This window comes from Melospiza melodia, chromosome 10 (assembly GCF_035770615.1).
Source record: "Melospiza melodia melodia isolate bMelMel2 chromosome 10, bMelMel2.pri, whole genome shotgun sequence".
Classification (NCBI taxonomy): Eukaryota; Metazoa; Chordata; class Aves; order Passeriformes; family Passerellidae; genus Melospiza; species Melospiza melodia.
Genome location: NC_086203.1, coordinates 29,904,240 through 29,931,016, shown reverse-complemented (window position 1 = coordinate 29,931,016; position 26,777 = coordinate 29,904,240).

Here is a 26,777-nt window from a genome sequence, read left to right as displayed (position 1 = left end):
GCCAGTGTGTTCCTCCTCCTTATTTCATCCAGAGCTCTGTTGTGTTGAACTATGACTGGGTTAAAGTGTTGGGAGGTCCAGGGTAGGTGAAAAATTCAGTGAAAGTTTTCATTTGTTATATAAAATTGTTGTGGAAGGACAACTTAAAATGGAGCTGGAAGAGTGAATTGGAGGCGGACTTTGTGATGCTGATCTGAGGCACCTGGGAATTTCTTTTGCAGTCTCTGGGACGAGACTGCAAATCTTTTTTGTTACACTATGTGTGTTAAGGTGCTGAGTTTTCCCCCTGTATAAATAGTACTTTTTTCTCATAAGTAATTTTTGTGATCCCTCTCTACACTCTTTTGGATTTCTTAATATTCTTCTGAACGTTGGAATCTGGGAGGTTTCCCCTTGCTGAACTGTGAGTTTGTGTCTTTATCTCACTCAAATTTTGGTGGCTGAGGCTGTGTGCTGTGCCAAGCTCAGGGGTGTGAACCTGTCCCTCATCAACTGCACTTCAGGGAGGTGTTCTCAGAAACCTTGGTACAACCCTGGCTTAGAGGAACCTGGATGTGAAACTTTCCTGCCTTTCTGGTAGGCAAAAGGCCCAGGAATCAAAGATTCCAAATTGGTGTGGTGGGAACGAAACCATCCTGAGTGATAAACATGGAATTTCACTTGTCTGGTGAAATTCTGGTGTCCCCATCAGTGCTCCTGGGGATCTGGTGCAGCCCTTTGTCCAGCTGGGAGCGTTGCCAGCTCTCCATCAGCTCAGATGTGTCTCCCTTGTGCTGATTTTGGCCCCAAATCCTGGTTTCAGGGCTCTCCCAGGGAGAGTGACCAGGAGCCTTTTGCCAAAGGCTGTTTGGAGGCTCCCTTTGGCTCCCTGGTTTTCTGTGGGACCAACCTCTGAAAGAACGAGGTAAAGCTAAGGAATAATGTTCAGGGAATGTGAATGCCACAGAGGGGCTCGTTCCCCAGCTGGGCTCCTGCTGTGTGCTAATGAGCTGCTGGAATCCTCCCTAGGAAATGCAGGCTGCAGTGAGAGCTCTGGCCATGGTGTGTGTAAATCCTGCAAGGAGAAGTTGAAGATGGATTTATTTAAGTGTGCCTTAGCTGCTCAGAGAGGGCTGACCTTGGAAAATGCTGTGTTTGAATAATGCAGTTTATCAAAATATCTCCAAGTGCTTCTGCAGAGAGAGATGAACTTTGTTTCCTTTCTTGTTCAGATAAGAAAACTGATGCAGGGCACGTGGAAGAATTCCAGCAGTGGTTGAGCTCTTGGTTATCACAGGGCTCTGCATTTCATGCCTTCCATGTGCTGCTTGTGCAGCATTGATTGGGTAACAGGAACCATAAATCTCTTTGTTACTCATCTCAAAGTCAAGACTTTCTGAGTGTACTGGCAAAGTTTTATTGCTCAACATTTTGTCACGTCCTTGGTGTAAGCAGAACAAGTTAGAGCAATGAGGACAATTCAGCAATTGCCATGCAAATAGATTCCTCGTTAATAGTAATATATGTTTGTGAAAATTAGTTTTGATGTATTTCAGGTGATTGAACTCACCCCTATTTTGGCCTGGCAGCAGCAGGTGAGCCACTTACAGAGACTGGATGGACCTCACATTTCCTGGCTAAAACTGTTTGGCAGGGAATGTTTCCTGATATTTTTGTTAATAGAGAAAGCCACAGAACAGCCTTTCAGTTGAACAGGCTCCTGTGTAACAGTATTTCTTCAAAAGAGGCTCATTACCAAGTGAGACACAGACCTGCCTGCCAGACTGGACAAATTCCTCCCTTTGAAGTGCACATCAAATTCCTTCCGTGCTCCCCATCTGCCTTGTATGAACAAACCTCACCTGACACCGCTGACCTCTGGCATTTCCCTCTGCCTCGGGAGATGGATTTGCACAGCCCTCACATCCTTTATGGGCTACACATGTAATGGGCTGCGGGCAGGGTGTGAGCCTCAGGGATGCAGCAGGCTCTGCAAACTCTGCTGCCAGCCCTGGCTGGTGCTGTCCCTGATGTGCTGCTGCTTGCCAGAGGCAGAAATGGAGCTGAGAGAGGATCCCTGTGGTGTTTGTGGGGTGCCCAGATGAAGGGAGGGATGACGGATCTGACTCCATGGTCTCAGAAGGCTAATTAATTGTGACTCCTTATACCACCCCAATACAGCTTGGCACTGACTGGCCATTAAGTCAAAAACAATTCATATGAAACAATCACCAAACTATAAAAATATCCAAATGTGTTTGGGTAAACGATCTCCAAACATGTTCCAAAGCAGCAAAACACAGGAGAAGCAATCAGATAATTACTGTTTTCATTTTTCTCTGAGGCCTCTCAGTTTCTCAGGAGAAAATCCTGGTGAAGGCTTTTTCAGAGAATGTGAATGCTGCACCCTCCTAAAGTTTTAAACCTACTTTACCTTTCTCCTAATCCTATCTCACAACAGAAAGTGAGTGTATTAGTGATTGGCTGACACCAAAGCCACCACAATCTTTAGTGCATTAACAAAAAAAAAATCTCAAAATTAAAAAAAAAATTAAATTAGCAAACCAAAACCACTACAGTGTTTTCATCTCACTTGGCTCCAAAGGACTGTATTGATTCAAGCTGTTTTCTCAGAGAATCTAGGTGCTTCCTTTTCTCAAGTCTCATCTCCATACCTCATAAAACAGGGTCTAATTAAAATTTCTTATGCTTTTTTAAGCTTCCTTTTTAAAGTAAATAATTTAGTTTCCTGCTGTTGATTTCCCATCACTAGCATGGCCTGGTGCCTGGAAATACTCTGGTTGGAGTGGTTCTTTTTGGGGTTTGCTGTCAGTTGTGAGCGTTTCATCTTGCTGCTTAAATTCTCTCAAGAACTGCTGGAATGCAGGTCCTGCAAATGCACAGGGGCCAAGGCTGATGGACAATTGTGGATAAATGGAAGGTTGAGTGAGGAATGGTCACATTTATCTTGAGTGAATGTTGGGTGAGGCTAGACAAAGTCCTTCTAGTTCTCATCACAGGTAGCATCTTGGTCTGAGCCTTTCCTTTATTAAATGATTTAATAATAATAAAAATGGGTTAGGGTTTGTTTTTTTCCCCACAAGCAACATTTGCGTAGTATATTGCAAATTCTTTGCTGTGATGATTCTGTGCCGTGTATGCTTTTAAAAAGATTTCACATTGCATTTTTTTCCCATTTGCATTGTTGAAAAAGATCTGTTTGGAGAATAAAAATGTTGCTGACCTTGTCTTGCTCTCCATAACTGTACTCTGACTTATATGAAATCCATAATTTTTCCTTGTTGGTAGGACAACAAAAAACATAAAGGTGAAACTAGAATAGGAATATAAATGAATGTTAACTGTGTGTGCTGTGGTTAAACAAATCACTTAATGATTACAGAATAATAATTCAGTGTGGCCTGCAGTCAGACAGGATGCTTTTAAGGGGGGAGGAGCTGTATGAAGAATGAATTATGTGTGTTTAATGTAGTATTTCACTGTGATAGTAAATCAATTCCTCTCATCAAATTACCCAAACAAATTTGAGTGTGTATCCAGGGCAATTAATAAACCATCTTGCATAGGGCTGAGAGATGTAGTTTTGTGCTGTAACCTTTAAATACAATTTATCTCAAAAGCATAATGCTCCAATGCTAAATGTTCCTTCTCAAAGAAAATTTAGGAAGGGGAGAAAAAAAAATAAAGTTAGCTTATGTAGGATTTCAGTTTTTTCAAAATTAATAGCTCTGAAAGGTAATTAATTTTGATGTAATCCCTCAATTTTTATCGTAGTGCTTTATGCAACACTGTTTTTGGGTGGCTTTGAATTGACAGAGAGTAGGTTTAGATTAGATATTGGGTAGGAATTTGTGCTGGTGAGGGCCTGGCACAGCTGGGGCTGCCCCTGGATCCCTGGCAGTGCCCAAGGCCAGGCTGGGCACTGGGGCTGGAGCACCTGGGACAGTGGGAGTGTCCCTGCCATGGATGGGATGGATGGATGGAACCAATCTGGGGTTCTGTGCAAACCTCTCAGTGCTGGGAGGGCTCCCAGGGCAGGGCAGGGGTGAACTGGGAGGGCTCCAGTGCCATAACTGGGATCCAGGGGCACTGAGCATGGGCAGGGCTCAGCAAGTGCCAGCACTCACAGCTGCTCCTGAATGCACAAATCAAACCCATCAATGGGAGGGTCTGGGGATGTTTCTGGTGGGAAGTGAACTTTTCATTACCTTTTTAGGGATGTATCCCTGGGATGATCAGCCCTGCTCTGACCTCCAGGAGTGTCCTTTGCATCCAGCCCCCATCACCGAGTGCTAGGCAGGCAGGCAGGGAGTGAAGGCTGCTCCTGTTTGGAGAACACCTGGAGCTCTGGTTTCAGTGCAGCATTAGCTGGGTTTGAAGGGTGTTGCATAGCAGGGGCTGGAGTTCCTCTCCGTGTTACCAGAGTGAGAACAGTGGTAGAACTCCTGTAATACAGACCAGCAAGTGAATCCTTTGTGCCAGCAGTCTGTCTCACTGATGACTCTGATGTGGTTTGGTGTGTCCAAGGAGGTGGTGAGCCCTGAAGGGAGGGCTGAGCTGCCTGCCTGGCCAGGCAGCTGTGTTTTTGTGGGTTACTCAGCTCTGACCACATTACATGAAACGTGGACACAGTGAAAAGCAATCTTGCTTTCAGAGGATTGTTGGTGACCTTTAAATTAGGGCTGGGAGTCTCATCATGAACTGCCAGGGCAGGAGACATGACTTCCTCCCCTCTCCCTTGGAACTGAAAGGTTATTTTCACTGAAATTACCACTTTTTACAGAAAGGTCACATCCATATAGCTGCATCTCCAGGAGCTAGTCAGTGACCTTGTTTATCTCCCAGTGTTTGCAACTTCATAATTCTGGGTGCTTTTTTACAGCTCTTGCTGTTGTCATCCTTTTATAGCATTGCGAGGAGCCACATTTGATGGGCTCAGTGTTGAACTGCTGCAAATTGTTTCTGTTCACTCGGCTGGAATAATGGTAAATGGCCCTGGAGCCTGGCTTGGTCTCTGCAGGAGCTGCTGTTTAACTGCTGCTGTCCCCTAAAAACCCTGCTGGGAGCTCTGCTGTGGGGTGTGAGCTCTGCTGGGCCTGCCAAGGCTTTGTTATCTGTTGGAGTTGCTGACTTGCACTAGTTACAGAACTCACAAATAAAATTTATAAGAGTCCCCCAAGTGCCACTGGATTTCACTAGGACTAAATCCTCGAATTGTTCTAGGGGCTTGCTCTTAAACTAGATTTTACAGCTCTATGCTGAATAAAGAATCTCTTTTCCAAAGGCTGGACAAAGGTTTTTAGTAAGTAAAGAAACCCAGCTCCCTGCTATTTAGGTTGTCACTTTATGTACTTGAAAGAACCAAGAACTTTGAGCTATATTTTTGCCCTAAGTCCGATTGTGATTTGATCCTCTTTTAATCAAGTGGGTAAAATCTTGAATTCAGAGGCGTGGTTATGTGCTGCTTATATAAACTGGTTGCAAAAATTAGTTACACTCTTCTGTGCAAAAACTTAAAAAAAGGGGAGGAGTGGGCTAGACTATTTAATTTCTCAGTTGTTTGTTTTTTAAAGTGTGCCCACCATTAAGTACAGGTATTGAGTCAGGAAAGTGAAGTGGATATTGACCCCTCAGCTGGGTTTTCAGTCTGTTTTTGTTTGACTGGTAAGAGAAACGTGTCTGTGTTTATAGCTCCAATGTTTCGTTCCTGTTAATTTCGTGTTTAGTTGGGTTGTTCTCCAGCCTCTGCCAAGAGATGGCGATGCGAGGCTGCTCCATGAGCTGGGTGAGAGAGAGGGAGCTCTGAGCCCGGGGAACACCTGAGCCTTCCTCCCAGAGCAGAGCAGCCTTTATCAGTTCGTGTCATACAAGCTGTGGGTTGAGAAAATAAGAGGAATTAAAATTTGTCTAAAATCTGCTTTGCAGTGCTCTGTCAGCTCTGGGAAGCTTCCCTTTCATCCTTAGCTTTTTCTGGTTTTAATTGAGTGAATGTGTAGTTTCTTACCTGTGCACATCTTGTGTATTTTGTCATTTAATCTTGAGTTTAATCGGTCTGAAAGTTTTAATATACACTCCACTTATTCTAAAGACATTCTTCACCTGAGGAAAATGAAAGAATAACCTGTGTAATAAGCGAACAAAATTCATAACCATTTGAAAACTAAACCTGAACTCGTGTGTCCTTCCTGGTGTCTGTTCAAAGCCACGGCTGGAATGCTGCTCTCAGTTCTCAGTGGGTTTGTGTCTGTTCAGCTCTAGTGCAGATGGCTGGCAGCAAACCAGCACCGCTTGGTTCTTGGCCAGCAGGACGTGAAGATGAGAAGCCAAACTCTGAGCAGGATTCCAGGGAGGGCTGGCCCTGATCTGTGTCACGGAGCCCAGCGCAGCTTCATGTGCTGTGCTCGTCCCGCAGAGCCACATGGGGAGGGCTCAGCAAGGAGATAGATGAGTGAAGGGCAGGGAAGAGAGGGCCAGAGGACAAATGACTCATCAAAGGTTCCCCAGCAGGATGTGGCAGAGGATTCAGCTCCTTGGAGTGCATCCTGATCTCCCTGCCAGAGAGGCACAGCGAGAGCAGAGCCCCCAGAGCTGCTGCTGCTGCCCTGGCTCTCCTCACCCTGCTCCATCCAGCAGGGCTCTGCTTCCCTCTGTGCTCCAGCCAAGCTCCAGAAAAGGCACTGGGAGAGCTTCCCCTGGCAGCACCAGCCTCTGGGTTACACCTGGGGTTGTATTTGCTGGGAAATTTTGGAGGCAGGAACGATGGATCTGACTTCATGTTTTCAGAAGGCTAATTTATTACTTTATAATATTATGATATTCATCAGACATTAATATTAATCAGATATTAATATTACTTACAGAATATTAAAAAGCCAAATAATGGCAACTAGTGACTCTTTCTGGAGTCTTGACACAGCTTGGCACCAATTGGCCAAAAAGTCAAAATAATTCACGCCAGAATCCATTGAAACAATCTCCATTTTTCAATGGAGAAACAATCTCCATTTTTCAACAAAACATTCCACATGAGCACAACACAGGAGAAACGAATGAGATAAGAATTGTTTTCCTTTTTCTCTGAGGCTTCTCAGCATCCCAGGAGAAGAAATCCTGACAAAGGTGTTTTTCAGAGAATGTGCATGCTACAGTCTCATTTTACAGAGGAGCCAGCATCATCTTCATCATTAAACACTTTTGTAATTTCTGTGCTGTTCTGGGGGCGTCAGAGCAAATATTCCCTGAATTCCTGTTCCTTGGGGATGATGGCCATGTGCTGTGAGGGTGCAGTGCCCCATCCCCTGCTCTGGGGCACAATGGGCACTCTGTGCTCAGCGTTTGGCATCTCCCTGCTGGGATTATCTGCACATATGCCAGGGTGGCAGGGGGGCAGAGGGAGGAGAGCCTTTGTGGGGGTGTCTGGGCAGTGTTTGCTGCCAGGGATGGATTATTCTGTAGGGGCTGAGTTTTGTGCACGTGCCTGGACAACCCTGGGGCTGCTCCTGAGTTTTCAGTCGACCCCTTCATAAACCTGAGCTCCCGGAATTGCAATGAATGAAGCATATTAGTGTCACCATCACAAATTTAGTTTGAGTATTGAGAAACTCCTAAGATTAAGGGGGAAAATGAGTTCCTGATGGTAAGAAAACTGAATGCAGTTTGCAAGGGTTTTTGCCATCTGTCAGCATTGTGCCTACATATATATGTATGTATATATATAATCTCCAACCTCTCCAATCATTTTGAAAATCACTTTGTATTTTATCCCTTTCCATGTATTTTCATGGATTGCTCTGTTCTGTACCCAGTTAAATCTCATGCTAAAATCTGATTAGTTTACATTGCATATTGTGTATTCATCCATTGCTTTATTTTCCATACATACTCAGAATATTTTGGGGGATTTTAGGATCGATGCTCACTTCAGAAGTGTTTTTTACTTCAGGCAGCAGTTAAGGGGTAAAGAACAAACAATCCCTTGACCTAGTTGTGAAACTAAAGCCTGCAAAGTGTCCACTGGTGGGGAGCCTCCTTGCTGGAACTGTGCATTTTGATTCCTGATTGCCTTTGTCTTTCCATCTGTTCCTCTCGTCTGCAGCTCCTGCTCTGTCTCTCGCCGAGGCTGTGATTGCTGGTGTGTTTTATTGTGTGCCAGACTGCTGGGGACTGGCTGCTGACTCCTTTCTACTCTGCTGCTCTGCTTTTGTTCCCCCGGCTCAGATGTGCCGCTCTCGGTTCCTCTCTCCTGCTCTGACAGACGCTTTCCTTCCAGGGAAAAGACTCTGACAAGATTCTTAGAGAAAGAAACAAAGCCAGAATAATTTTTTTGCATAGGATCTGCTTTTTCCTGTGGCCTTTTATCTGAGTTTGCTCTTGTCTTCTCCCTTCACAATGTCATTTCAAAACTTTGTGTTTCCTGTAGTTCTGGTGCATAATCGTAGTGTGATGTGGGATGTTTTCTGTTAGGGCTGAAATATCTTTTTTTTTTTTTTTTTTTCCTGGCTGTGATAATGAGCTGAGCAGTGCTTTGAGCTGTTTGTTGGGTTTATTCTCCCCACCCCTGCCCTCCATCAGGGTTGTTGCCTGCTCTTTGTTGTGGCAGTGTGAGTGCAGAGCAGCCCTGCTGGCTTGTGCTGGGTTTCACTCCATGCAGACCTGGCTCTGGGGTTCTCTCACTGAACACACAAAGTGAGGGGCTTTGTGACCCTGTGCTCTGGGGGAGGAGGATGCTGCTGAGGGGATATTCCCAAAGTGACTCCAGGATCCAAGTACAGGCACCAGCTTGGGATCACAAAATGCTCTTGTGCTTTATTTTCCTTCCAGTCACCTGAGAAGGATGTACCTGTGATAAAGGACTTGGACTAAGCAATTCATGTCCAAGATTCACTTTTTTTTTTAAAAAAAAAGGAGCTTAGAACTTTCCACTCTGACAATGCTTCCCTCTTCTCACACTCCCACTTTCCTCTGTTTTCCCAGGGGCTTCTGAAAAGTAATTAAATTCTAAGTAAACTTTTCTATCCCAATTGGCACCCAGTGCTATTGACACTATAAACAAAACTCACAAATTGTTTTATGCAGGAGAGAGATAACAAAAGGGGGGAATAAGACCTGCCTTGCTCACAGGAGCTGCAGCAGAAGTTTTGCATTTCCAGGCTCCCTCGGTGCAAACCCAGCAGTTTTGGGCAGGTTCAGTTTGAATTTCCCTCACCATTGGTCACAAATGCAGCTCTCCCCGAGGGAGCAGATGTTGGGATGGAGTGAACTCTGATTCTTGGGAGGCCAGAATGCAGGAGCTCTGTGGCACTTCTTGGCCTTAAAGGCTGCAAATTGGGTGTGTGGCTATTTAAGGGATCCCAGCTATGTTTTTAGCAGAGAAAATTCATTTCCTTTATCCCTGGGGTCCCCAGGGGAAGCAGCAGGAGCTGTCCCATGGCAGTCAGGCTCTGGTGGCAGCTTCTGCTGTGCTGGCAGTGTCTGGGTGTGTTACAGCACGGGGAAAAGAGCATTATTTCATAATAGTACAAGTTTCCTATTTTCAAGCATTTGCACTCTTTACAAATGCCAAAATAGTTGTTGTACCAGTTTAATTGGTTAATTACCATTGATTCTGTTAACAGAAATGGATCTCAGATGATCCAAATATTTCTCACTGAGATCCAGAGGATTGTGACGCTTGACACCAGCAGAGAATCTGCCACTGAGGGACATCAGGCTGGCTGTTTAATTACAGGAATTAAAATGTGTTCATATAAACTTGTTTGTGAATGAGTTCCCATAATTCACTGTTTTTTTACTAAATTTTGAGTGGAATAATAAATGAACATTTTACTTTAATCAAGTAAGATTTGTAGCCTAGTGCTCAGTACTGTAATGTGCAAAAGGCTGTTCAACATTTAAACAAAATAGGAATTGAATTAGTGAGACACTGAGCTTTAAAAAGGGAATTTTCTGTGTGTGAGGTATCTGCTTCCATGAAGACATCTGGAATTTCAGCTTACTCTGCATATCTGATGGTGTGGAACAATTTGAAGCATGTTATTTTTGAAATGTGTCAGCTTGCAGTGGCACGGGAGAACATGATGACATTGCCTGTGACATGATTTGCAGGCTGGAATTCTGCTAGCCAGCCTTGCCCTGCTGGTGGAGCAGCACTTGTACTTTAGGATGTTTTAAATCCTTTTAATTAGGGCTGCTCTGTAGATGGAATCATTTCCCTGTGGTGTCAGTGGGTGAGATGGGGATGGTGCAGTGCTGAGTACTGGACATCTCCTGGCATTTCTAAAGCTGATTTTTCCCTTGTTGGATCTAAGTCCAGCTTGCTCAGACTTGGGGTGTTTGATGGAACTTGAAGCCAAATCAACTTCCACCAGCTCATCTGCTGAAAGAATGAGAAATGTAAAACTGCTTTCAGTCTGACAATTGCCATCTCCACCAGTCTGCTCTGCCTCTGAAGGAGGGCAGCTGCTGGAATTGCAGGTTCTGGGACAGGCTGAAATTCCCATCTCACATCCCCTGTGGTTTGGGGTGCTCCATGCAGTGTGCCCTCAGCTGCAGAGCCCTGGGCATCACCCAGGGGACAAACAAGGGAGAATCACCCAGGGCATCATTCCCAGTGAGTCCTGGGGGGGAATCGGTGATTCCCAGTGAGTCCTGGGGGGATCAGTAATTCCCAGTGTTTGTAGGAGGTGACACAGACACTGTAGTAGTGCTCTGCAGGTGGCTGCATGATGTTTTATTCCCCTTTTCCTCTTGGAAGGGAGGTGACCTCAAGCTTGGCTGTTCCTCCAGTCCAGGTGTTGTGTTGCTTTGTAGTGTTGCTTCCAAGCCCTCCCATGATATTTTGCTCCCTTGTGCCTTTAAGAGGTGAGGGAAAAGCTGAAAAGCTGCTGAGCAGGACATTCCCTAAATTGCTGTTCCCGAGGCTATAAAGGAAAAAAGACCCTGAGGTGACCTACCTGTGTTTGGCTCCTGCTTGTACAACTTACTGTGTGTTGTGTGGTGTAGCAGGAACAGCAGCATCCTGTGCTTTTCCTGGAAAAGCAGAGTAAGAACACAAGAGCCAGTATTTACAGCAAACTCAAAACATGACCTGGGCTGGTTGTGGGAAAATTCCAATGGACTTCAAATCTGGAGGTGTTTCCTGACAAATTGTACTGGTGTGTTCTAGGGTAGGAGGGTTTTCAAGAGTGTGAGTTACTAAAATGTCTGCAAACTGAAAAGCCAGCTTGAAAGTTTGAGGGATATGTTTAAAAGAAACCTAGACCTGAAGGGAAGAAATATAACCGTGGCATTGTCTGTCTGTGATAAGGTCTCTGAGATTTTTCTCAAATAATTAGCAGGATATAAATATATCAGTTCAAAGAAATGTGCAAATCTCTTCTGACAAACATTATTATCTAGAGGCTTTCTTTTTATCTGCAGGCATTGTTTCTTGTGCATCCATGGTTACTCACTCTCCCAGAAGGGGAAAAAAAAGAGATTTATCTGTTCCTAGGTATCATGTTTTACCTCTGGCTAGAGCTGTGCTATGGGTGAAAGAGTTTTTCTGCATAATCTATCCTGGGAAACGGTCAATAACTAAACCAGAGTAAAAGTTAATTACCAGCTACTTGGTAAGGCCATTAAAAACATGCCCGGGGGAAGAAGAGGCTCTGGAGATAAAAAGGAGGTAAGGAAGTGAACACTTGTTAGTGTGTGAAAAGGAAGAGAGGAGTTCATGTACATGAAATAAAAGAAGGCAGAGGTTTGTGACTCAGTGGTTAAGTGTTATCTGCTAGAGACCTTTTAGTTGAAAAAAAAAAAAAACAAATCAAGGTTTTATCTCGGATAATCACAGTGTGGTTTGGGTTGGAAGGTGCTGTGTTTGCAGGGAGCCCCATGGCAGGAATGATGCATCTGACTCCATGGTCCTGAAGACTAATTTATTACTTTATTATACTGTATTAAAGAATACTATACTAAACTATACAGAAAGGACACTTAAAGAAGGCTAACAAGATAATAATGAAAACTTGTGACTCTTTCCACAGTCCTGACACAGCTTGGCCCCAGTTGGCCAAAGAGTGAAAACAACTCATGCCAGAACCCAATGAAAGAATCCCCAAACACATTCCACATGAGCACAACACAGGAGAAGCAAATGAGATAAGATTTGTTTTCCTTTTCTTTGAGGCCTCTTAGCTTCCCAGGAGAAAAACCCTGGGTGAAGGGATTTTTCAGAGAATGTGAATGCCACAGGAAGGGACCTGAAAGGTCACCTTGTTCCACAGCCCTGCCATGGCAGGGACAGCTCCCACAGCCCAGGGTGCTCCCAGCCCTGCCCAAGCTGCCCTTGGTGCCACAGAAGGAGCACACTTGGTGTTTTTTGCTGAGCAGCTGCTGAGAAAATCCCAATTCCAGCTTTTCCTGGTGTCTGTCAGGAATCCCTGCAGCACCAAGCAGCAAACTTTGCTTTTCTCCTGGGGGGCTCCCGTGTCCCCTTGGTTTGGTCACAGTGGGGATGTCCCTGGGCTGGCAATGGCCAGGGTGGCCCTGGGGACACTGGGCTGTGGGACAGGGACTGGGGACACTGGGCTGCAGCTGGGAGCCCCTGCTCATTGGGATTTTTGCTGTGTTTAGCACCAAGAACAGCAGAAAGGGGATGATGAGGAAAAACCTGGCCTCTGAAATGCTTTGCTTAATTTTAGTGTTTTGCTAATGTGTTTTTTAGTACGAGTTGAATTGCAGTGCTTGAGAAGGATGCCTGGATCCTGCTCAGCCTAGGTAGGAACTAGTCCCATTCTGTCACATAGTCTGTGTTTTAATAAGCCTTGTGCAAGGAGTCTGTGTGCTCCACAGCAGAGCAGGGCTGACCTAAGAGACTTGTGGGTAATAATTCATATTCTGTAATAATGAGTTTTCTCTAGCTCTCCTTCCTGCTCCCCATCTGGCTTAGGTTTTTCACTGAGTAGAAATTGAAGATTTTATGGATCAGAATTCACGTTCTGCTTGGTGTCACAAAGGACAAATATTTGCTGTGGGATGGGACACTTGACCTGCTGTCACACTGAAGGTGTGCAGGGACTTCCAGGGGGCTGAGGCTTTCCTGAACAGGAGCAAAAATGCTGAATTTAATCCTGAATCTTTAGGTAGGTCCTCATCAGTGCACAGGCTGGTGGCAGTCTCAGCCTGGGGTATGTGGGCAGCTTTTTCCTGCAAATTAACATGTCTCATCCTGCAGCTCCAGTGGGATGAGACACGTGGAAATAACAACCACAGTGAGCTCTGACTGCTGATGGTGCTGCTGGGGTTGTACAGGGGGAACACAAAGGACTGAGGGGCTTGGAGGGGGTTGTGGGCAGCTTTTCCAGAGCCTTCCTGCAAAGGCTGAGTGCTGCCAGAGCCTGGAAGGGGAGGAGACAGACAGACCCTGGGAAAACTGAGATTTCTTCAGGTAGGAATTTGTAGGAGCCTGGAAAGTAAATTCTGGGAAGGGCTGCAGAGCCAGAGCTGGGCTGCTGTGGGACCTCGGGGCACAAAGGGCAGAACTCACTCCAACATCTGCATGGGAATTGCTCTGGGGGTTATTTCACTAATGCTTTATTCCAAACCAAGCTAAACGTGGCGCTTTGTGATGTGGTTTGGTGTGCCTGGTGGGATTCAGCCAAACATTGCACTTGATCTCAGGGGCTTTTCCCAGCATCTACAACTCTGTGATTTAAGTTATTTGGAAAGAATCTATCAGCTGGTTGATAATTTGGACCTGAGCTTTCTGGCTGTGACAAAGAGATCTGGAGCCTGAAAGGCAGCAAGGGTTTTGCAATGAAGGAGATTTCCCTAAGCCAGCTGATATATGAAGCAAGGGACAAGTGTAGCTGTGACACGGCATCAGGGAACAAACATAACTTTTTTTAAAGCATTCTCTAATACAAATGAGTCCAAAGAAGTAATTTTAGTTGCAAGAGCCTAATTAAGCCCTGTGATGTGAACAGAAATAGCCAGCACAGAGCAGTAAATGAGGCCATTCTGGTCCTGGGAAGTGCATTTGGCAGAGAGAGCTGACTGCAGAGAGCAGAGCCCTGGCACAGGGGCTCGCAGCCTGGATGTGCCACCTCCAGTCCTGCCCATGAGCTGAGCAAAAGGCACAGTTTGGGCTGGTGAGGACTGTGCTGTAACCACTTTTAAGTAATGCTGTCAGCAAGGATGAGAGTAACCAAGCAGCTTTTGGCTGTACAGGTGCAGCAATGTGTGTTTCTTCAGGGTTTAGACATTTCAAAGTTTATTATTTCTACCCCATCACAGTTTCATTATTTGATTTTATTAAAAGAGTTCAGGGACCATAGCAGAAGTGAGATTTGTGGGCAAAGGTTATAACCTTAGCACTACAGAATGTGGAATTTTTTGTAGCCCTTTCCCTCTGCTTGCCCTTGATGCGCTGTGGGATTGGAGCTGGGTGAGTTTCACCCAGAATTTGGGATTGCAGCTTTGTTTCCCTGTGTGATCCATTGCTGCTATGGCAGTGTGTGGGTTGAAAGGTCTCCTGTGAGAAAATGAACCTCGTGGCTGGAGGTGGCAGCAGTTTGGTGCTGGGGGAGCTTTGGGAGCTGCTCGAGGGCTGTGCAGGAGGGGAGCCTGGGCTGGCAGCTCCTGCGGCCCAGGAGCTCTCATCTGTTTTAGCTGCCTCTTCACTTCCATGTGTTTATGGCAAACACAGAAGCAGGTGTTGTAAACATTTCAAACAACATCTCTTTGTGGGTATCAGTGTCTGCTACACTGGGAGTCAGCAAATTATTTATTGACGGAATAATTTTTTATGCTGTGACAATGAGCAGGTTCTGTTGTTATGCTTCAGAAGCGAAAACCACAATCTAAGAGTCCTTTTCATGTCCTTTCTGTGCTGAATTATCTTAGTAAGGCTGGTGCCCAGCTAAGCCTCACTCTGAGCTCTGGCCCATGTTCAGTGCTGTTTTTGAGGAAGCAAAGCGCACTGCAGGATGTTCCCAGCCTTTGTCTCCTGGTCTTTAGCTTTTCTGTCTTACATGGAGGCTCCCATTCTGGAATACACAACAAAAATGGATTTCATTTATGATAATGCATGCCCAGCACTCCAAACCCCAAGGGAGGGATTATTAAGCTTGCATTTCTTCCTTGTTAATGATTCTCCAAAGGTGATGAGATTAGTTGTCTTAGGAGCATGAGGTAACTGTTGTTTTTATTAGTTCCTGGCAGATGGCAGCTGGGTAATGAATGTGGAGGGAGTGACAATTCACAATCCCAGGAGTTCAAAAGAGAATTTTTGGTCTCCAGAGAGTGGAAATGGGCCTGTTCAGCATCTGTGAGATAAGTTTCTGCTATCCATTGGAAATTCTTTTAGCCAGGAAACCACTGAGTGATGAAAATTACTACTTTATTCTGCATTTCTCTGACTGCTCTGGGCTTCACAGAAAATCTTTCTTAAAAAGGGAAAATTATATTTATCAACTGGAAGGTTCAGAGTGAGTTTCTTTTAGCTTTATACCAGTGGAGCTTCTCTGGACAATGTCTGGAGTGATCAGCAATAGTGGGGTTTTTCCCAGTCAAGTACTGAACTGGAGAAACTTCTACTTATGAAAGGAAAATACCTGTACTTATTCTATGTAAATAGGAAAAAATAATTTTAACTTTTCCATTCCTCAGCCTGTGTTATTAATCTAATATTAATTTCATCAATGTGCTTTCTATGTGGAGGCACAAAGAAGGGAGCCACACAAAACCTCTCCATGGTTTTCAGTGTGTTCCATATTTCACAGGAATTCCAGACACAGCTTTTTTCCAAACCACTTGCTGTAATTAAGGTGGAACACTCTATTTTCTTGGTGAATGGGAAGCTCAAATCCATTTAAAAATATATTTTGGTATCTCTCAGCATTGTTTTTGGGGCAGCATTATGGTTTGGGAGAGTTTATGGTCACTGAATGCCAGTTCCACTTCTTCCAGGGATTTTCTCTGTTATAGTCTGAAGATAGTCTGAATCTGTAAAAAGATGATGCAGATTTGCATTTATAAAGTGCAGTAAGGCCCTTTTACAAGAGCAATGTGTGTTGCAAAGCAGCATTATGATGATTAAAAAAGCAAGATGATAATCTTGAAAATGCCCATCTAGAAATAAAATTGAAAATAAACCCTTTGTGTGTGAGTTTAGAGAAGAGGATTTTTTTTTTGCTTAGTCTGGTGACTCCATTAGTTTAAAGACCACTTGCATGTAGCCAGCAAAGATTATGCCCCCAGAGCAGATGTAGAGTTTGGAGTCCTGCTGAGGTGAATCATCCCTTCAGAGCTTGGGTTTGCTGGCAACAAAGAGAAGGAAACAGCTGGAGAAAGCTGTGAGGGGCTTTTGGGGGTAGGCTTCCTATAGATTATTCTCTTAATTGCTCTAGCTGAGCACACAAGAAGAAAGGCAGAGCCAGGGGAGGGGTCTTTATGAAAAGCAGGTCCTTTCTGCTGGCTGATTATTGCCCTCCTGACTGGTGTGCTGTCAAGGGTGAACTTGGCTTCTGCATTGCATCATTTAGCAAATTAAAAAATCACAGCAATGTCGCCTTGCCACCTTTCAGTGTCTCAAGGTATATGGTGCTCTAATTGCTGCTGGGTAGGGAAAATATTCATCCAAACTCTAGGTGTGAGAGACTCATTACAGATTTATATTTTCCCTCTCTTTCAGTGGGACTGGACAGCAGTTTTTTGTCAGGCCGGAGAGCCTGAACCTGGCCTGGTTTGTGCTTGGTGTCCATAACCCCAAAGGCAGGAGGATTCATCAGATGTGGCTCATTATCACTGAGCCCTTGGGAGATAATGAAGGGCAGGGACTCTCTGGCTGCAGTTGTTGAGGGTGCTTGTTGCAAATAACAGAGCACAACAACAATTCTCTGGGAGAAACCCCTGTGATTTATTAGTTGCATTTCTCTCTGATACAAAGCTCTCTCCTCCAGGCTCAGCTCCTTTTTGTGCTTGCTGCTTCCTGGGATTTAAAGCCCTCTAGATAATTTACTAATAAACTAATTGCATTCCAGCCAAGGTTCCTAGAGGAGGTGTACTCCCTTTAGATACAGGCAAATAGGTGCCAATGAAATCATGAGATGTGGGCACTTGACTTGTGCCAGAGTTTCTCAGACTGTCATGGGATGGTTTGGGTCGAAACCGTGGAGCTGCCCAGCCCTTTCCTGACCTGCTGGGCCTTTCCAGCTTTCCAGCCCTCCTTGACCTGCTGAGCTTGTTTCAGCTTTCCAGCCCTTCCCTGATCCTGCTGAGCCCTTTCCAGCCCTTTCCTGGCCTGCTGGGCCTCTCCAGTTTTCCTCCTGGGTGCTGTGTGTCCCTGGCAGCCCTGCCATCAGGTGCTGCCAGCTGGAAATCAGAAGAGACACCAAACAAAGCACTTGCACAGAGTCACTGTTTTCACGGTCTCTGTGTTTTGCTGTAGGAAAGATGTCCAATTTGGAATAAGCAGCAGTGGCTGTTGGTTCTGTGACACAGCTGAACCAAGCCCATGTGTTCTCAGCGCTGGTTCAGCCTGTTGTCACTAATAAATCCAGCCCCTCAAGTGGCACTTCAGTGCAAATCCAATACAGAGCTCTGGAAGCTGTTGCTGCCCTCAGACACAGGGAAGTTTAGGGCAATTCCAAGAGCAGCAGTTATAAATCTGAGCACATCTGGGGTTTTTTCCTTTCTCTCTGCTTTTTAACTCATGAAATCATGTAAATAGCTTTATGCTTTTTCAGCATAAGAGGCTATTGCAGAAAATGAGTGGTCTTTTGGGAACTGCTGAGTATTTGCTGCTTCTCTTTTTGCCACTCACTGAAGTTACAATGCCAGAAAGGACAGACTAAAGATGGCCTTTGCCAGGTGAGAAGCACGATGTCCTGAGGAAGATTTGGAAGTGTTTTAGCTGGATTGAAAGAGGAGGTCCAAGATGGCTGGGCTCAATCTCCCAGCAGTGCCTCCCTGCCTGGATTTGCTCATTTGGGATGGGGTTCAGCCTCCTGTGCTGCTCTGTCTCATGGGAATGGTCAGAAATCTGGTTTTGGGAGCAGGACATCAGTGATAGGTTTCTGTATGTGAAAATCCCTCTTCTCCTCCACTCTGCATGGTGCCTTTGCTGTGGATCTTTGGGACTGCTTTGTTCAAATAATTTACTCAGTGCTAAAGTCCTGTACACACATCATTAATTTCTTCTAGTATGGGATTTGTGCTCGATTCTTTATTTTCCTGTAATAGCCAATAAATATTCTAAGCACCATGCTAAGGAGGATTCTACCCAGTGAATTCTCAACCTTTCCTATTGAAGTTGTTCTACTTATTAGGGAAAACTCAGCCTTTGAGAGAGAAGTGATGGAAAAGAGTGATTATAGCCAGTGGGGTAGAGGACTCCTGGGATGGACAAAGTGAGATGGAGAGAGCATTCTAATTGTGTGTCTCCTGAATATTTATTTATGCAAAAAAGAACAGGTTCAGTAGGAGAAACAGAGCAAGGTCTTCCTCTCAGGTATTCTAGAGATCATCTCCCTGTTTCCCTGCGCAGCCAGGTTCCCTGGCTTTTGTAGGAGTGTGGTCAAAGGGTGCCTCTGGACAAAATGGTTGTTTGACACAAGAGTTCTGGTTTCATCCAAATGAGAATTCCAGTGGAACATGAATTGCCTGTTGTTGATCTGCAGTCATTCAATTTAGGTTTCAAGACATTTGGCAAACCAAAATAACCTTGTTCTCCACCTGACCTGAGCTCAGAGGTTGTGTCCTGCAAGGATCAAGATGTCCCTGGGTGTTTCTCTTGCTGTTTTGTCCCTTGGGGAGCTGTTTGTGTGTGGGAAGACCAGCAGGAGCTGTAAATCCTGGAGCTGCCTGTGCAGGTGTGAGGGGTGTTTGCAGGAGCACAGAGCAGGGCTGAGTATTTCTGTGCTCAGACAGAAATATGGCAGCCTGAGGGAAAGCAACAACAGTTTTTTAAATCCCAGGCTTTATTTAGAAGAGCCTGTAAGTATTCTCAGTTTGTCTGAAACCGTAAATCTGTGCCTCACTTAGCCCCAGCCCCCAGTGGGGGAATGGAGATCAGTTTACATAAGCTTTTGTCACTGAAACCTTAGATTTATGCACTGTAGTTAAATCAGATTTACGGGACACCATTAACTCTGAGAGAATGACCCAGAGGATATAAAGAAAATTCAGCTGAGGAAATATTTTATTTTAGTGTCTGGAGGAGTTTTACACCTGACAGACGCTTGCACCCTTGTGCTGCTGAGAGTTACAGCAGTGTATTTCTGGCTGCGGAGTTAATGAGGTTGCTGGAGTGCATTTGAAATTCTGTGGCTGGAATTTGGCTGCAGGCTGCCCCACAGCTGGGGCTCCAGAGCTGGCAGGACTTGTGTGCCTGCTGTCCTGCTCCTGGGGCAGGTGGCACCTTCACAGCCTGGATTTCAGAACAGCGGCTTGGTTTGAACAGCAGTTTTTATCACCAGCAGATACCAAATAGTCTCCAAGTGTCCCTGCTCCTTGTATTGATGTGTGCAATCAGGGGAACCTGGTGTGATTTAACAATGGAATACTTGTAAGCTGCAAGGGAGGAAAAGATCTGGATGTGTCCCTGTAAACCTGGAGCTTGATAGATCCCATCATCTTTCCTTCTCCCGACATCTCAAGCTGTGGGAGTTGATGAAAACTGTGATTATTTAAAATAAATTCAGGAAAGGGCCTTTCTTCTTTCTCTCTTCTTGCAGGCCAGGGAGATGCTTGTGATTCCCCTGTGCCAGCCCGGTCTGGAGGCTGTGCCCAGGGCTGTGCAAGGGGAATATCCTGATCCCTATGGGTTTGCAGGGCTGAACTGTTCTGTGCATGGTAACTGCTAATTAATTATTGCATATCATGCAATTCCCTGTTTAGGCAAATTTCTCCTTCTATTTATTCTCCAAATTACAAAGGAAGTTATTTAGAGGGATGTTCTTCTTCTAAAGTAAAAATTACATAAAATTAGTAGAGCAGAACATACTATGGAGGAACTGTGCTGTATATATAAATTCAAGACAATTCTAATTCAAATAAGGTAAATTATTAAATTGCATCAAAAGCTGTGAAACTTTATGAATAAAAAAATCAGTGTAGAATGATTATTATAATGAGACAATGACAGAATCTTGTCATGATATGCTGAGAGTGTCCATGAAACGCTAAGAGAGATTAGAAAGGTTGCCAAAGCAGAAATTAGACTGCAATTATGGGTATATTGGCTGGATTTGGGGCTGAAGATAAGATTTTAAATCTGAGAAACCTCTGGTATTTGCAGCAAAATAAATAGCCTCATCTGAAAAGGCAAAGCAAATCTTGATTAATCCTGCATAGCGAACAGGACATGACTCAAGATGCTGCTATGAAGTTTGTCATCATTTTATTCAAATGTGACCTCCTGGGAGAAGCAATAAATCCAGTACAGTGGAGCATTTAACTTCAAAAAGCACCTAGGAGGCTGTTTAACATAATTTTAAAGGAACAACTGAGAGTATAACACGTTCAAGCACAATGATTTGGAAAGGACACCAACAGCATCATTAGAAAATAAATGGGAAGAGAATAGAGGGAAAATGTAAAGAACACACATTGTGATTAATTTCAATTTAAAACCACAAAGAAAAAGCTGAAAAAAGGGAGGAATTGACAATCTTAATGAGAAAAAGCAAAGAACACACTCTGAAAATGAGGCTTTGCCAGCCTGGCACTCCCGATGTGAGTGAACAGGTAATGGATGGTAAAGTCCCAAACAATCATCCAAGCCCCACTGAAGGGAAGGAGTGTGCCAGCAGCAAAGTGAGTGCAGGATTTGCCTTGGCACACGGTGCAGGGCGGCCTGGGGAGGCTCCCTCCCAGCTCCTTTCCTGTGGGAATAGTCTCAGGAACTGTCACAAATTGATGTGTCAGGAGGAGATGGTCAAAGCAGTCAATAAAGGAACCAAATGACAGGAACAGATGGCAGCATCCTTGGTGAAAAAGGAACTTACAAGTGGGCTATTAACTGTGGAGTAACCTGTCACTTAAATCAGCCTCCGTGCTCTGGAGACAAAAAGGACATCCTTCATGGGAGGGAGGAGGAGAGGTGGTGTGGGAGCCACAGGTGTGGCTGAGAGAATAAAGATTATCAGACACACACAGGAACACAAAATAGCAGAATTAAAACTTTCTAAGGGATTCATGGCTGGCAAATCAGATTTGTCTGAAGGAGCTAATGCATGTGTGCATATGAGCTTTAATCAATATGTGTACATTAATTTTTTCACAGCATTTTCAACAAGGTCCCTTCACTAATAAAAGCCTTTTTGTAGTGTAAAATGGATTAGTAACTTGCTAATAGATGGGGAAAGAGAAGGTAAGAATACCAGTCTGAATTTGAATTGAGGAGGTTTTCCATGAGTCAGGCAGATCAGTTTTGTTTGACCAGGTTTGTGCTGGTCACTTTATCTGTGGCTTGATCAGCTTCTTCCCTTACCTGCTGTCAGTTCCCAGGTGTTCATTTTAAGATCTGGTGATGATACTTGGAAAACATCCATGGGTGAGATGTTAATTTTGAAGTGTATTTTTGTCACAATGAGTTGCCAAGTTAAAGCTATTTTAAAATTATATTTGTGGGCAGAGGGTGAACTGCTTCCCACCATTTGTTGGGATGAGCAGCTCTGGATTTCTGGTGTGGCTACTCTTGTCCTGCACTTGTCAAGTGTGTGTTTATTTGTGCTGCAGACAGACATGGTCACGCCTGCTGCAGTGTCACTGACCTATGGAGACAGCTCCACAAAGGTTTTCTTATTTGAGCACAAAGTATTTGAAGCAGCCAAACCAGTCCAAGTATTTTCAGCTGTGCTGGAAGAACACAAATGAGAAATTTGCTTCTATTAAAGGAAACTGTGCTCTTTGCAGGAACAAGACATGTCCCAGCTGCTCCTGTTCCTTCCAGCTTTCTCCTTCACCTCAGAGTGACACTGTCCTGGTTTGGAAAGACCGGTGTCTGCTAAGGAAGGCAGGAGCCTCCCCTGAAATGGAAAATGTTAACCCCCCTCCCTCTGAATTGCTATAAATTTGAAATTAAGGGGGTCTCAGGCAAAAAATATGGGAGCAGGAGTAACAGTTCTTTAATAGGGAAGAATATAAAAAGATAAAATAAACAATGCAGTAAACCAAAACAACACTGCCAGCGTCAGAACCCAACCTGACACCCTGTGGGTCAGGGTGTTGGTGGCAGTCCCATTGGAATTGTGGCTCAGCCCTCCTGCAGTGTCAGGGCTGGTTCTGCTGGAGCAGGGATCCTGGAGAAAGGTGCAGTCTCTGCCTCTGAAGATCCAGTGGAAGAGGCAGCTGCTGTTCCTCTGGGGAATCCAGTGGAGAAGCTGTGCTGGTGTTCCAGAATCTCCAGATTATATCCAGGTAGGAATGCTTGGCTGGTGTTCCAGAATCTCCAGATTATATCCAGGTAGGAATGCTTGGCTGGTGCTCCAGAATCTCCAGATTATATATCCAGGTAGGAATGCTTGGCTGGTGTTCCAGAATCTCCAGATTCTATCCAGGTAGGAATGCTTGGCTGGTGTTCCAGAATCTCCAGATTATATCCAGGTAGGAATGCTTGGCTGGTGTTTCAGAATCTCCAGATTATATCCGGGTAGGAATGCTTGGCTGGTGTTCCAGTATCTCAGAGTATATCCAGGCAGGAATGCTTGGCTGGTGTTCCAGAATCTCCAGATTCTATCCAGGTAGGAATGCTTGGCTGGTGTTCCAGTATCTCAGAGTATATCCAGGCAGGAATGCTTGGCTGGTGTTCCAGTATCTCAGATTATATCCAGGCAGGAATGCTTGGCTGGTGTTCCAGAATCTCCAGATTATATCCAGGTAGGAATGCTTGGCTGGTGTTCCAGTATCTCCAGATTATATCCAGGCAGGAATGCTTGGCTGGTGTTCCAGAATCTCAGAGTATATCCAGGTGGGAATGCTTGGCTGGTGTTCCAGAATCTCCAGATTGTATCCAGGTAGGAATGCTTGGCTCCTCCCTCTGGGCTCACATCTGCCAATGGGATGCTGTAGTTCTTATCAGCCATGCAGGGACATTGCATAGCTCTTATCACAGATGTCTCCCCAGAGGGAAGAGTGGGTGTGGAAGAGATAAGGAAAAACTGCCCACTGAGCAGAAGAGAGCTGCCATACAGATGGCACAGAATAGAATTTGCTTGGCAATCCAGGACAGACACATGGGGCAGGGCTTAGGGCCAGACTTCCCACTCAGGGTGCATTCCCTGGCTATGGTGGTGTTCACAGGGGTCCCAGGACCAGGGAAGAGATGAGAATATTGATTCCATGTTTCAGAAGGCTGATTTATTATTTTATTATATGTATTATATTAAAAGAAAATTATATACTAAAACTATACTAAAGAATAGAAGAAAGGATTTCAACAGAAGGCTTGAAGGGAATACAAAAGGAATGAATAATAAAATCTTGTGACTGACCAGAGAGTCTGAGCCAGCTGACTGTGACTGGCCATTAATTAAAAACAACCACATGAGACCAATCACAGATGCACCTGTTGCATCCCACAGCAGCAGAAAAAAATCATTGTTTACATTTCATTTCTGAGGCCTCTCAGCTTCTCAGGAGAAAAGATCCTAAGGAAGGGATTTTTCATAAAATATGTCTGAGACAGCTGGTGGTGCTGGATGTGCCCTTTGCCACCCCCTGGGCAGGGAGGGGTGGCAGTGCCACACTCACAGTGCTGGGTGTCACTCTGAGCTGGGGCAGTGCTGTCCCTGCTGCCACCTGAGCAGGGAGCTGGTTCTGCCCAGGTTCTGCCAGGCTGAGGCATTTCCACGTGCACCAACAGCACTGGGGGTGTCAGGGCAGTCAGACATGGAACAGACACACAGCTCCTTACCTGGGTCACTGCACTGTGCAGCATCACCAAGCCAGCAGTGCTGCTGTCTGCTGTCACCTCCTGGCCCTGGAAATGGGGATGTTGTGACAAACTCTGCGTTAAGGCGTGAAGAGTTATTTTTAGCTTTCCACCTGGAATAAAACACCTCGTTTGAGTGTGGAGGGATAAATATTTTCTGACACTGTAATGAACAGCCTGGTTGACAGAAGGGTTGTGGTGCTATTAATAGACCTGTACCTGTGTCTCAGTGAGTTTTAGGCACCTTTGTTTGGAGCTGTGGGAGTTCATAACTGAAAGGCAGGAGGTTCAGATGGGATATTGGGCAGGAATTCCTTCCTGTGAGGGTGGGCAGCCCTGGCACAGCTGTGGCTGCCCCTGGATCCCTGGCAGTGCCCAAGGCCAGGCTGGATGGGGTTTGGGGACACCTGGGACAGTGGAAGGTGTCCCTGCCATGGGGGCAATGGCACTGGATGGATCTTTAAGGTCCTTTCCAACCCAAGCTGCCCTGGGATTCTGTGGTTGATTCTAAGGGATGCCATATCTGACAGCTCTGAAGTGAGCTCTGTTTAATTCCCCCTGGGTTTTTTGGCAGGCCCTGGTGTGCAGGCAGGGATGCTCTGGCTCTGCAGTGGAGCAGAGCAGTGCCAGGAGGAGGAGGAGGCACTCACTGCTGCACACTGGGGCTGGCAGGGAAAGCACAGGGACACAAAATCACCAACTCGGGCCCAACTCATGAAATCTGTCAAGGGTTTGTCCTTGAACATTTACATTTCCTCAGAGAGGAAGACTTCATTGTGTTTGCTGGCTTCCAGGGTTTGTCCTTGGGTTTTCAGTAGCATGTTGAACAGGAATGTGGAAACTCTTGATTATCAGCAATGTCCCTTGATCCTGCTGCTGCCTTTATATAGCTTTCTTTTCCTAATATTTGTTACTAAAATATGCTTTGGTTTCATTTAAAAAGTGTTATTTTTGTTCTTGACCACCTCAGTCACTGAATCCTACCTTCCAGCTTTAATTTATTGCTATGCTATCTCCATGCCTACTCTTTTAATGGTGGAAAAGAATTAGAAAATGGAAGAGATATGTATTTTTTAGCTGCACTAATGTGTCAATTCTTTTTTTCTATAATAAAAAGTTGATAGTTAATCCTGTAACATTTCCAGCCCTGCTGGACCCCTGCTCTGCAGCAGTGTCTCTGTACATGCATGGAATTAAATTTGGAGTTGGGAGACTCGGTGTTAAGTGAAGGAGACTCAAGCAGTGTAAAAGCTCCAGTGTTCTCTGGAGTGATGGATTTTGTGTACAATCACTGCAAGCTGTCTCATTTTGTATTCCTGTTCTTTATTAAAATCGTTTTCCATGCTTGCTTAGGGCTAAATTTGACTGTCCCCACTTCATGGGGACACGCTTCCAGAGCAGGCTAAGCAGGGGAGAAAACCTGATGGTACATGCTAGAAATTGGATATTAAGCCATATGACTAATTCTAGTTCTGAAACATTCTTTTTTTTATTGCTTTTGTGGCATAAGAGGCTTATTTTACCTGACTTCAGGCTTCCCACACAAAGCTAAGCGAGCACAGTGTGGAACAGCTTATTTTAAGGTGGAAAAAGTCATTAGCTGTCTCCTACTGAGACCTTGTATTGAGAAAGCCAAATTATAACTCACTGAAGTTTAGCATGAAGGAGAGGTAAATTATTGTTTTTGATTTTTGTGTTTCCTGCTCAGAGCTCTCAGCCTTGTTAGCTGAGCATGGTCTGTGACCTTCTGGGGCTGTCAGGGATGGGGCAGGAGCTGAGCTTGCAGAAGGAACTTGTTACAGCACTCAAATTAAACACTGGCTTCTCATTCCCTTGCACCAGCTGAGCATCCTGTGCAGAAATCCCTTGCAGGCAGCTTTGCACTGAGCACCAAATGCCACGAATTTCAGGGTGTCTGAAAGGGTCTGTGCCTGCCCGAGCAAGGAGGGGTTCCTTGGGGCCTGAGCAAACAGCTCGGGGTGCAGATTCTGGGATAATACCCACTACAATTAATGGCTCTTTGGTTTTTTAACCATATTTCTCTAATTATAAATGTTTCAGGGCTTCTGGGAACATTTCATAGGAGTGGTTTCCATAGATTTGATTAGGTTAAATGTATATTTGTCCAGCACAGCAGAAGTAGTTAGATAGAAAAGGGTGTTCAAAAAATGACGTGTGACTCTTGAAGTTTTTCATGCAAGAAGGAAGATCTTATTCACAATTTCAATTGCAGCCATGAATTTTTTCCACTGTCACTTGTTATGCTAATAGTCTGTCACTGAGTAAGGGCTCCTCACTGCCCTGAGAGCAGAATTCAAAATGCAGTTCTTTATCCTCAGAGCCTCTGCATTTGTTTCAGGGGAGTGTACAAGTCCTGTGCTGCTCTCCCAGGCATCCCTGTCTGTCCTGGTGCAGAGGAAGGGAGCATCCCTCTTCTGTGGGGCAGCAAAGAGGAGCTCTAGGATGTGAAGAATCACAGAACTCATCATGGCATGTGAGGTGTTGGAGGAAATCTCAAACCCATCTAATGCCATCCCATGCCAGGGACACCTTCCCCAATCCCACATGGCCTGGAGGCGCCCTGAGAGGGGATTTGGCATCCTGCTCCTGTTGGCAGCTGGTGGAAACCAAACTGCAAATGCAGGCAGAGCTGTAGCTAAGCTCTAGTTTTGAAATTATATTGAATTTAACTCTGTGCTCTCCCTGCTTGGAGACCAGGCAGGAGTGCTGCTGGTGTTTCATCTGCTCAGGACAGACAGATGCAGCTCCAGTTGGAAGAACAGCCAAGCATCTTTTTGTTGAGCTAGTACTTTTTATTTAAGTGGGAACCAGAATAGCTTTTGTTCACGAGGGGCTCTGT